The following is a 12,844-nucleotide window of genomic DNA, read 5'->3' as shown; positions in this document are numbered from 1 at the left end:
AAATCAACTTTACAACTAAAAAATAAATATGTAGACACCTCATTTTTCCACCATGCTCCACTACAAGCATTATCTCCACCACCCCTAATTAAATATCATCTTTTATTATTCCCACCATGTACCCATGCTTTCCTCCACGCCAAATACCACCAATGTGCTAATGCAACCTCCACTCATCTGCAAATTAGCACCAAATCAGCACCAATTCAGCCACCCACTAAAATAATAAAAAATAAAGAACCTAATCCTCCATTACTCGACAATCAGTGGAAAATACACTACACAGTAACCATAAAAGCATGGAACCCATTCGAACAGAAGGGGAGGGCTCTCGATTTTTCGATAGAAAGAACAGCAGGGGGCTTGGTCAGAAGAAAAATAGTTTGGGGGAATTTTCATTTTCTCAGAGGCTTATATATGTAACAGGGAAAAAATCACCAACACAGAAGCAATCGGGGGTTCAGTTTTTCTGTATTTTTAAGAAGAGAAAACAAAGCAATAAAAGATCAAAGTTAAAGGTATTTTTGTAGTTTTATTTGTTTATATTTTTACTGTAAATTTCTAAAGAAAATAAATAAAAAAAATATTCAAAAAACGATAGAAAAAATTAAGAAAAAAAAACTCATCTCGGATTTAAGGCTCTCACCAACGACCAAGCTTCGTCGGAGCGTTCGAGATACATTCTTTATTATTAGGTTGCGGTTTGGAGGGGTTTGGAAGGTTTAAAAGTTTGATTTAGAGAAAATAAAGTTTTAGGGTCGATATTTTGATTGTTTCGAAGGAGAACGAACCCTCGTTGGGGTAGCATAGGGTGGTGGCCATGGTTGTTCATGGCCACCGGTTGGATTTACATGGAAATAAAGAAACAAAAAAAAAATTGAAATGGGGAAGAAGGAGAGGCTGCCGCATATTATAGAAAGAATGGGGAATTAGGTTTAGTGTTATAATAGTATATATATAGATATATGGGATCCCCAAAACTACGTAGTTTTTAGGAGTTAGTGTTTCATCCTTATGGGTGTATGGGTAAATAGCTCAAGAAAAGTCTTTGTTCTTGGACTTTTTATATATTAGTCCTTGATTAAAACTGTTATGCTTTTAACTTTTGTCCTCTATTTTTTCGCGTGCTCGTTATAGTCAACGTGAGCCATTTACTTTTGTTTATTTTAATTTTGACATGTGATTCTGAATGCTTCCATTTTAGTCCCCATATTTTTTATTATCTTATCTCAATTCCGTGTTATTTCCTTTAATATATTTTTACTTGCCCTTTTATTTTCGGTTGATTTTAATTTTGTTTAAATGCATATTTTTTTACTTGCTTTCCTTTTTGGTTTATTTGCATTTTTGGTAAATTATTGTATTTGATAATATTCATGAACATTTTAATTTTCCTTAATTTTAGTTATAGATAATGTTTTACCACTTTTTGACCAAGGCTTTTCCTTTTTATTAGCTTTCATTACCGTGCTTAATTATTTGAATTTAAGCATTTGGTGAGAATATTCTTTATTGTGTTCATATTACTTGATTCTTAATTTGATTACATTACTGCCGTAAATGTTTAAAATTTTTATATCATAAATTTTATATGCTATATATTATATGTATATATTGTAGTATAGTTTACCTTATTTTGATATGTTACTTATTATATTATAAATATCTTGTAATATATATATATATACACACACATATATGTATGTGTATTTTGAATTTTCTAGATGTAATATAATTATTTTTTTATCCTAAGTTGATAATATATATTTATAAATAGATATGAAAATATAGAAAGTTTCTTATATTACTATTTATGAATTTTCAATTTATACCTATATGATATATTGTTAATCCTTGCTTACTAAGCGTAATATACTATATTAAATATTTTGTATGTTATTATTTTTATGCATGCTATGTATGTAAATATGTAATTTGGGTGCATATCGGTGTAGGTTCTATTTTAATTTTTGCATGTTGTTTGCATTTTAGTTCATTTTAGTCTTAATTAATCTCGCATGGTATCCTCATAAGAATTGCTTGACTCGAATTGAAATAAATTGACTAAGGGTAATATTCGATCATTTTAAAATTATTAAGAGAAACTTTCTAATACGTGAATATTTTAATATATTTTAATATATAACATTAAGTATTAATACTAGAACTTACATTTTAGATTTGAGCCCCTATGTTCCTTAATTTTCATAATTTGACATTTTAAGTTAGAAAAAGGCCTTGATTTACTTTTAGTTAATTAGGACAAATAAAATTTTATTTGATTGCGTTGTTTTTACAAATCTAAGCCACTATTCACTTATTAAGGAATTAATAGTATATCCTCCGCGATCGTGCTCAGGGGGTGACTACTGGTAATTTCCCAAATAAGTCGACATCTTTTTTTTTAAAACCACATCATATTTTCTAAAAATGAGGCAATGTTCGGTTATTAGACAAAATAGCTGATCTCCCGCATTTACGCTCGGGGGTGAATGCTATCGGTCTCAATAAACGAATACCCTTTTCAAACTCTGCATCCTTAATGATTTTTAAATTAAATAAAGATCGAACTCAAAATTTCCGATTTTAAATATAGGGTAATCAACTAGGTACCAATTTTTGGGCGCTTGTGGGGGTGCTAATCCTTCCCCACGCGTAACCGACTCCCGAACCTGATTTCTGGATTTTCGCAGACCTCAAAAACTCAGTATTTTATTAAAATAAAAATATTTTATTAAAATCACTCGGTTTTTATGGTGTTCCAATCTCACCTTAAATGATTGGTGGCGACTCCTCACCTTTCGAAACGATTTTCAAAGAGAAAACCCGTCGGTAACGGTCTTTCCCCACCCGGGCGAAAAAACAGTTACGACAGCTTGGCGACTCCGCTGGGGACTTTTTTTTTATAAACAAATTGAGAGTCGAGCCACGAGTTAGTTACCCTATATTTATTATTTGGAAATTACGAGTTCGATCTTGTTTAATTTACGGTTCATTATGTTATTTCAAAAAAAAAAATTCTCTGATTAATGCTTACATTTCTGTGAAATATTTAGAATTGTTGCATATCATAGCTCTAAACCCGAGCTTAATCCCAGTTTACCTAAGTAGGGAGAAACGTCACACCTCACGAGGAGCATTGGGCTTTCTTGTGTGGGTCTGACAAAGTATCTCTGGAAAACACCCTAAGTTGCCTATCCGGATATCAGTTCCGAGGTACGCTTTTAGTGGTGTGATCCCCTGAGCTGAACCCGATTTGCAAGTCTATAATGGGCCAGAATTGGGGTCAACCTTATCAGGTTGTAAAAATAGCTTGGGAACATTTGCTAGAACCCAGCCTCATATAGAGAATTTAGTAAGTCTACCTCGTTAGAGCCATGTGGATTATCTAGGAGAACTAGAACACATGCGGTTAGGACCATAATTTCCTTTGTATGCTTTATTTTTTAGTCTCAAGTTTAAGTAATATTTAAGATATATATATATATATATATATATTTTACTAATCATTTCAACTAACTTGATTTTTGTTGTCTTGTTTCTACTAACATTGATTTTCTTTTGTATGCTCTTATTGCATTTTTGCATGTATCATTGTCATATCACGTCATTTTATAAACGGTATTGATTCCCAGATTACCTAGTTATTATAAAAAGAGCTTAAGGCAACAATGTCTTCCGATAGGACTGAGAATGCAATCAGTGTTCAGACCTGGTTCGAGTATGGGAAGACGTAGTTCAGAGACATCCTTGTCACTACCAAAGAATCAGTTTTTCCAGAGAAGGTAATTATACGAGCCTGGTAGTACGCTCAGAGACTGAGAGATCAAAGAGATGAGGCTAACAAGGAATTAGCACAAAGGCAAGCACAGATTAAGAAATTCGAAGCACATCTGTTTGGATAAGACTTTTCAGAACCCTTACAACAGCAATGAGTTCCTTCTTCAAAAAGAAAATGAGATATTAAAGAAAAAGATAGCGGAGCTAGGAGTAGGGTTGATCCACCCATTCACACAAGAGGCTCATGACATCATTCAAAGACAACATGAATCAATGGAGAGAGCAATGAATCTGGCCCGCAATGTAGATCGCCAAGTCTACGAATTATCTGAAAAAATAGTAACTTTAAGAGTTTTCGTGATTCTAGAAACAGAGGAAGAACGACGCATCATGGGATTGATGATAGAGCTCGAGAGATTAGTGAATGAGGAAAGATTCTACGCTTAATGTATTCTCTTTGCCTAAGTGCTTAGACATTGTGTTGTTGAGTACTTTCTATATAAACTAAGTTATTTTGGAATCAATATCGGGTTGTATTTGCATTTGCATCTTCATGTCATCCATAGGTGTTAATTCACAAGTGATTGACTAATAAGAAGGCTGGTCATAATGAGACAATAAATTCTTAATCATAAAGTCAAAACCGGGAAATCCAAAGATGTTCAAACGATCCATGAAGAAGGACATCTGATGAATCAAGAAATTTGAAGCTGATTGAAGACTTCCTTTAAAGGAGAAAAGGCCAAGATGTTTCCTCCGAAGATAGATATAGTCATACCAAGGACGAGAAGACCCTTCATAAAGCCATGAACCATTTTACATTGGAAGTAAGAATGAAGATCTCAAGATTCAAGGACATCCGACGTCATCAAAGGTGATAAAATATGCCGATAACTTTGGGATGCAATGTTAGATTCCATGAAGAGTACAATTCAAGGAAATGAAGAAATGAAGAATCACAAATGTATTTTGACTACATGGTGTAATGAATTCTTGTTGTCTAAATGAAGGTTGTTCTATAGTGGTTACTTTTGGAATTAGCACCTTGTGCATTTGCATTTGCATTCTTATTTTGCATAAACTTATTAATTTATTTATTTTGCTATTTTTACTTTTTGTCATCTTATATGCACTAACTAGTTTATATGTTGTTTTTCCTTTTTGCTTGCATCGCATGTTCATGACATAATCAAGGTGTTGATTTGTGAGTGGTCATCACATTAAAAGGTTTTCATTATGGACAAAGGGTTTCATGATCAAGCAAGCTATAACACAGTCAAGAAGTGGCATCCTGAGAAAGATTCGAGAATGATGGATAATTGTTCACACAAAGGTCACATGTCTGACGAAGAGCAAAGAGAGATAAAAGAGCAGATGTCCAGGATGATGGATAGAATAAATGCTTTGGCCAAAGGAAGTGAGACTTATACAACAGAAAAGAAAGAGCTCGATCTTGAGGTGTCGAATACGCAAGAGACTATTTTAGAACCTGTTGATTCTAGCCAGTATGAAAAGCTACGCACTATCATTGTTCGTATCAACAAGCTATTTGGAAATGCCAAGGAAATAGTGAAAATTATAGAAGTTCAGAAGGATGAAATGAAGCCATGCGATCAGAACTTGTTGGTGGTTAATAGTCTACTCCCAACATCAGGGGCAGTAAAACTGGAAACTCCAGCCCAACCCAAGTTGAGAGGTGGCTCTCGTTGTGATTTCATCCCAATGTCATATAAGGAGTTGTATGATACACTAATAGAAGTCCGAGAAGTGGCTCCACATTATGTGAAACCTCTGCAGCCTCCATATCCAAGTTGGTATGACATCAACGTTCGTTGTGAATATCATGCTGGAGTTCAAGGACATTCTATTGAGAATTGTTCTACCTTCAAACGGCGAGTCCAACTTCTTCTAGATCATGGAGTATTGGAGTTTGAATCGAAAATACAACTCGGTTTGGTAACGGATTATCCTGTTGAGTTTGAACCAGAAGTGACCAAAGGTAAGGGTATCAGTGACGGCATTCAGGAAGAGGATTGTTTTCCAAAATACGAAGCTCAAATTCGTCATTTAAAGAGCGAAAATAATAAATTGAGCAGCGAGATGGAAGCCATGCGAGATGTTTTTCGAAGGATCAGTCAAGCATTTAAATTTGCTGGTATAGGAAATGTCCCAAATGAGTGGATAACAGGGGTCACTAAACTGAAAAATGCCGTTGAACAATGGAGAAAGAATTGCAAAGTGCACGAAGGTCAAGCCGAGAAGTTTTCTCATGATTTACAGATTGCAGAAAGAAGGCGCAATATAGTTGTTGATAATTTGGGAAAATATCAAGCCGAAAATCAAACGTTGAATTTGTCCATAGCCAACATGGAAATTTCATATCAACGCCACAAACGAGATAATGAAGCTGAGCTAGAAGCCACTAAAGCCAAGAACAAAAAGTTGATGAAGATTATGGATGATTGTAGCGATCATATGCAAGAGCTTCATAACCACAATGAATTTCTTACGAGGAAAAATGAACAACTTCATTTACAGCTCCAAGAATTGACACGTAAGATAGAGAAAAGGGGCAAAGTCATGAAAGAAGTTATGACCCAAGCAAGCGATGTGGCTCACAAATTGGTTGATTTAGCTAGCTTTGCAAGAGAATTGAATCAGATTGACAACTCAACCCCCGAGCATGAGTGGAAGTTACTTTGGCTTTTGAGAGAGATAGAAGTTAGGAGTTAAAGCTATTCCTTATGTGTAAAGTTGTTTGAAGTATCAAAACCTTTGTGTTCAATAGATGACCACTCTGGAATAACACCTTTTACATACATGCATTTGCATTGCATTTGTTTATTCAAGCATTTTGCATAATTACTCATAAACATGTAATTAATCTGTGGAGGATTCGATGAAGTGGTCCTAAACACGTGATACCACATGGAAGCAAGAAGCTAAAATCAGTACATTGGGAACTTGTTTAGTTGGTTTTAGGATTGAGCCTTTCAGAATGATCTGAGAAAAGAGTCCACATATCCTAAGGGCTATGATGTTGATCTCGTGTACAATTACCACATAGAGAGCTCGTGATATTCCTCCAAGAACTATGAGGCACTGAAGCGCAAGATCCAGAACTTGATTGATTCAGGGGCATGGACAATTGAAGAAAATGGGGGCATTACATCTACCAGTAGCATTGGGAGCATTGTTTTGTTTGAATTTTTTTTTTTGTCTTTCATATTTGTTTAATCTTTTAAACGACTGAACTTATGTTACCTTCTAAGGTTGAGTAATTGAGAAAATTTTAATCTTTAGTTCTTTGAATATTGAATGAATTAAAGATTCTTTTAATTCTTCAAGAATTATAGATTTTTGACATATGACAAGATTAGACATTTCTTATCCTCTCAAAAAAATCCCTCGATTTTTACCCAGAATAATTCATGGAGATACAAAGAGTCATATCGATACATTTGAGTCAATAAAGTCACACCATTATCTTTTTAGACGCAACACTGACATCTGTATACCAATAAAACCTAAGGCATTGAGTTATTCACTTGAGCATGAACCTTCCTATCAGAAGACACAACGTGGGGCATCTCGCATCGACTTCCTGAAGATGAACCTAAACAATTGAGACATGCTGGGAGCAAGAAGCAGAAAGGAGAATTACTTCGAAATAATTCTATCATGCATTAATTACATTTTTTATGTGAATAGAATTAATCCTGAAAATCTATCCCCCTGTGGATACCTCTTTTCAAAGACTTCTGTGTATGAGATGATGAACGGCTTTGTTTCATTTATCCATATATATATATATATACATTGTTGTCCCCTTTTGAGCCTATAATTTTTTTTTTCTTCTGATTCAACCCTAACCAAGGATCACCCTCCACACTGAGTGGCAAGGTGAAATAAATTTGCTCACATGAATGAAGACATCAATCTAGAGGAGATGCCAAAAGGTGAACCAAATGCCAAGTGTGAAGATCCAATTAGAACAAAAAAAACACAGAGCAAAAAAAAATAAAAAAAATAAAAAAGAAATTAAAGAAAAGAAAAAAAGAGAAACAAAGAGAAAAAAAAGAAAAAAAAAGGGATGATAATCGAGTCAAATATTGCATCAAGCTTCAAACTACGAGATTGATCAAGCACAATTATTCCAGAATCACTTCACTCGAAGATCATAGAGCATCAAGAGAGAGACGTACGAGCAGATTCAAATTAAGCAAGCAAGGATTGAAAGCATCAGAAGGAATTGATCATTGGTTCAATACCCTTAAATACTTGTTTGGGCCTACTTATCCTTTTTTTCATAACCGTGAACCATGGCCTACATTACGTGCCTTAAAAGTCCCTTCTAATCATACATGGATTTCTGATCAGAAGAGACTATCTTCAGATTTCATCCCGCCCGTCAGGATTAATCTTTATTTGCAAAACATTTTCTAAAACTTTAATGCATGATAGAGAAAAATAACAAAGGGGGGTTCAGATGTAAATTTGAATGACGTCTTGAAACCAAAGAAGGATTTGAGTTGATAACCTGAAAAGGCGGCTCGAATAAAAATATGGTGCAACTAAGGCGATCGCACAAATTCCTTGATAAGGCATTGCACAATGCGTGACCATGAGAGCTGGGAGCCGGCGAACACTTCCAGTAGATGAGCATACAAGCTACCTCATCAGATCAGTGAACATCAAAGAAATAAGAAGGCCAAACCATTGACCAAACACAATAACCTGAGACTTTCTTATCGTTTCTTTAACCATTTCTCAAAGATAACTTTGATCTTGACACCTGTCAAATAGCTATAATTTATTGAAGGATTAACAATGTAATTAATTCTTTGACGTCCAATGAACTCTAGTTTTATGATTCGTCTCATTTATGAAACCGAGAAAGGGGTAATATTTTCAAAACTTTTTGATCAAACATTTTTCAAAACTCTTCGACTTGATGTTTTCAGATCTTGAAAATAAAAGAAGAAGAAAAACACTTTTCAAACAAGACAATCTCTCTAGAGTGGATTTTGGTATTTGATATGTGACTCTCAGACACAAAGCTCATATTTAGAATCAGTGCCGAAGCAAACAATGAGGAACAATGGGGCATCGTCAAAGATTCAACAATATATGTTGGGGGATATTTGGAGATTTAACATTGAATATTGGGGCATATTTGGGGATTCAACATCCTGATGCAAATGATCAGATCTTCTGAAGGCATTTCCTCCACATGTAGGAACAAGCGGACAAAGCACGAGGAGATAAAACTAATTCATGTTGCAGACATCTTAGACATACTTAAGATCATCACATTCATCATTTTTTATACATATTTTTTGCAGCTTTTAGAGTCAATTTCAACTTCACAATGAAGGATATTGGACTCAAAATAGCACAAGCTTGGATTTCAACTTCATGACGAAGGATATTCAAGTCAAGGCTCAACTTCACGACGAAGGTGCCATCCACGATTTCAACTCCACGACGGAGGATATCATACCAACGGATCCACGATTTCAACTCAACGATGGAGGATATCGTGCCTACACATTCACGGTTTCAACTTCACGACGAAGGGAATCGTACACACAAACAACATCTATCTTTAGATTGGATTTCAACTTCACAACGAAGGATATCCAACTCAAAGAAGGAGTGTCTGTCAATAAACTTTCCAGTTTCAGAGTCAATTTCAACTTCACGACGAAGGATATTGGACTCGAAACAACAAAAGCTTGGATTTCAACTTTACGACGAAGGATATTCAAGTCAAGGCTCAACTTCACGACGAAGGGGTCATCCACGATTTCAACTCCACGACAGAGGATATCGTACCAACGGATCCACGATTTCAACTCCACGACGGAGGATATCGTGCCCATACATCCACGGTTTCAACTTCACGATGAAGGAAATCGTACACACAAGCAGCATTCATCTCTAGATTAGATTTCAACTTCACGACGAAGGATATCCAACTCAAAGAATGAGTGTCTGTCAATAAACTTTCCAGTTTCAGAGCCAATTTTAACTTAATGGCGAAGGATATTGGACTCGAAACAGCACAAGCTTGGATTTCAACTTCACGATGAAGGATATTCAAGTCAAAGCTCAACTTCACGACGAAGGCACCATCCATAATTTTAACTCCACGACGGAGGATATCGTACCAATGGATCCATGATTTCAACTCTACGACGGAGGATATCGTGCTCATACATCCACGGTTTCAACTTCACGACGAAGGAAATCGTACCCACAAGCAGCATTTATCTCTAGATTGGATTTCAACTTCACGACGAAGGATATCCAACTCAAAGAAGGAGTGTCTGTCAATAAAATTTCCAGTTTCAGAGCCAATTTTAACTTCACGGCGAAGGATATTGGACTCGAAACAACACAAGCTTGGATTTCAACTTCACGACGAAGGATATTCAAGTCAAGGCCCAACTTCACGATGAAGGCGCCATCCATGATTCCAACTCCACGACAGAGGATATCGTGCCCACACATCCACGATTTCAACTTCACGATGAAGGGAATCATACACACAAGCAACATCCATCTCTAGATTGGATTTCAACTTCACGACGAAGGATATCCAACTCGAAGAAGGAGTGTCTGTCAATAAACTTTCCAGTTTCAGAGTCAATTTCAACTTAACGTCGAAGGATATTGGCCTCGAAACAACGCAACTTAACTTGGATTTCAACTTCACGACGAATGATATTCAATTCAAGGTTCAACTTCACGACGAAGGGAATCGTACCCATCAGCTACGTTCATTGGATTTCAACTTCACAACGAATGATATCCAATTCAAGGCTCGACTTCAAGACGAAGGAGCCATCCACGAAACAAAGTTTTGTCTCTCTTGAGACAGTTTCTCTTGAAACAAATTTCGTCTCTCTTGAGACATTTTTCTTGAAACAAATTTTGTCTCTCATGAGACAGTTTCCCTTGAAACAAATTTTATCTCTTTTGAGACAGTTTCTCTTGAAGCATCATTTGTGAGTCGGTTTCTCTTGGAACCAGTATCCCTAAGATGGTCTGTCATCCATCATATAGGAACCGTGTTATCCCCTGACCAGATCTCTTCATCACGTAGGAGCCGTGTCAACCTTAGATAACCAGTCGTCTTCATCACGTAGGAACCGTGTTATCATCCCTAAAGGTGGCATGCCGTCCTCATCACATAGGAACCGTGTCATCTCTCGACCAGATCTCCTCATCACGTAGGAGTCGTGTCAACCCTTAGACGATCCGAACTCTTTTAAGTTTCCAAAAAAAAAAAGAGAACTGGACAAAAACTAGTTGTATTTTTCGTCTTTACCCTATTCTTGTTAACACAAGAATGAGCAAAAAAGGGTAGCTGTAGATACCCGTTTTGTTCGGGATATAATATTATTATATTATTAATATTATTAATATTGTTTATTTTTATTTATTGTAGGCTTTACAAATCCAAGCTAAATTGGGCCCGAACTACAAGAAGAATTAGTTATAACCCGACCCAATTGGAGCTCAAGACCCGACTCGATTCAAGTCATCTCATGCCTACCACGATTCAATTTTCCCTGAGTGACAGCGGAATGGATCTATTCATCAAGATTTGATATTCCCTTCAGAAGACTGCGGAACAAGTCTACCCTGATTCAATCTTCCCTGAAGAACAGTGGAATGGATCGACATCCCCAGATCTGATATTTCCTGAGTGGTAGCGGAACATATTCCTTATCATATTTCAAACCATGAAGTTGACCAGGCGAAAAATGCATTGTCTCTTCGTCTTTGCCCTATTCTTGTTGACACAAGAATGAGCAAAGAGGGGCAGCTGTAGACACCTCATTTTTCCACCATGCTCCACTACAAGCATTATCTCCACCACCCCTAATTAAATATCATCTTTTATTATTCCCACCATGTACCCATGCTTTCCTCCACGCCAAATACCACCAATGTGCTAATGCAACCTCCACTCATCTGCAAATTAGCACCAAATCAGCACCAATTCAGCCACCCACTAAAATAATAAAAAATAAAGAACCTAATCCTCCATTACTCGACAATCAGTGGAAAATACACTACACAGTAACCATAAAAGCATGGAACCCATTCGAACAGAAGGGGAGGGCTCTCGATTTTTCGATAGAAAGAACAGCAGGGGGCTTGGTCAGAAGAAAAATAGTTTGGGGGAATTTTCATTTTCTCAGAGGCTTATATATGTAACAGGGAAAAAATCACCAACACAGAAGCAATCGGGGGTTCAGTTTTTCTGTATTTTTAAGAAGAGAAAACAAAGCAATAAAAGATCAAAGTTAAAGGTATTTTTGTAGTTTTATTTGTTTATATTTTTACTGTAAATTTCTAAAGAAAATAAATAAAAAAATATTCAAAAAACGATAGAAAAAATTAAGAAAAAAAAAACTCATCTCGGATTTAAGGCTCTCACCAACGACCAAGCTTCGTCGGAGCGTTCGAGATACATTCTTTATTATTAGGTTGCGGTTTGGAGGGGTTTGGAAGGTTTAAAAGTTTGATTTAGAGAAAATAAAGTTTTAGGGTCGATATTTTGATTGTTTCGAAGGAGAACGAACCCTCGTTGGGGTAGCATAGGGTGGTGGCCATGGTTGTTCATGGCCACCGGTTGGATTTACATGGAAATAAAGAAACAAAAAAAAAATTGAAATGGGGAAGAAGGAGAGGCTGCCGCATATTATAGAAAGAATGGGGAATTAGGTTTAGTGTTATAATAGTATATATATATAGATATATGGGATCCCCAAAACTACGTAGTTTTTAGGAGTTAGTGTTTCATCCTTATGGGTGTATGGGTAAATAGCTCAAGAAAAGTCTTTGTTCTTGGACTTTTTATATATAGTCCTTGATTAAACTGTTATGCTTTTAACTTTTGTCCTCTATTTTTTCGCGTGCTCGTTATAGTCAACGTGAGCCATTTACTTTTGTTTATTTTAATTTTGACATGTGATTCTGAATGCTTCCATTTTAGTCCCCATATTTTTTATTATCTTATCTCAATTCCGTGTTATTTCCTTTAATA

This window comes from Hibiscus syriacus, unplaced genomic scaffold, assembly GCF_006381635.1.
Source record: "Hibiscus syriacus cultivar Baekdansim isolate YM2019G1 unplaced genomic scaffold, ASM638163v2 tig00110458_pilon, whole genome shotgun sequence".
NCBI classification, from domain to species: Eukaryota; Viridiplantae; Streptophyta; class Magnoliopsida; order Malvales; family Malvaceae; genus Hibiscus; species Hibiscus syriacus.
The sequence above is the reverse complement of the archived record's forward strand: the minus strand, read 5'-3'. Positions refer to the sequence as shown.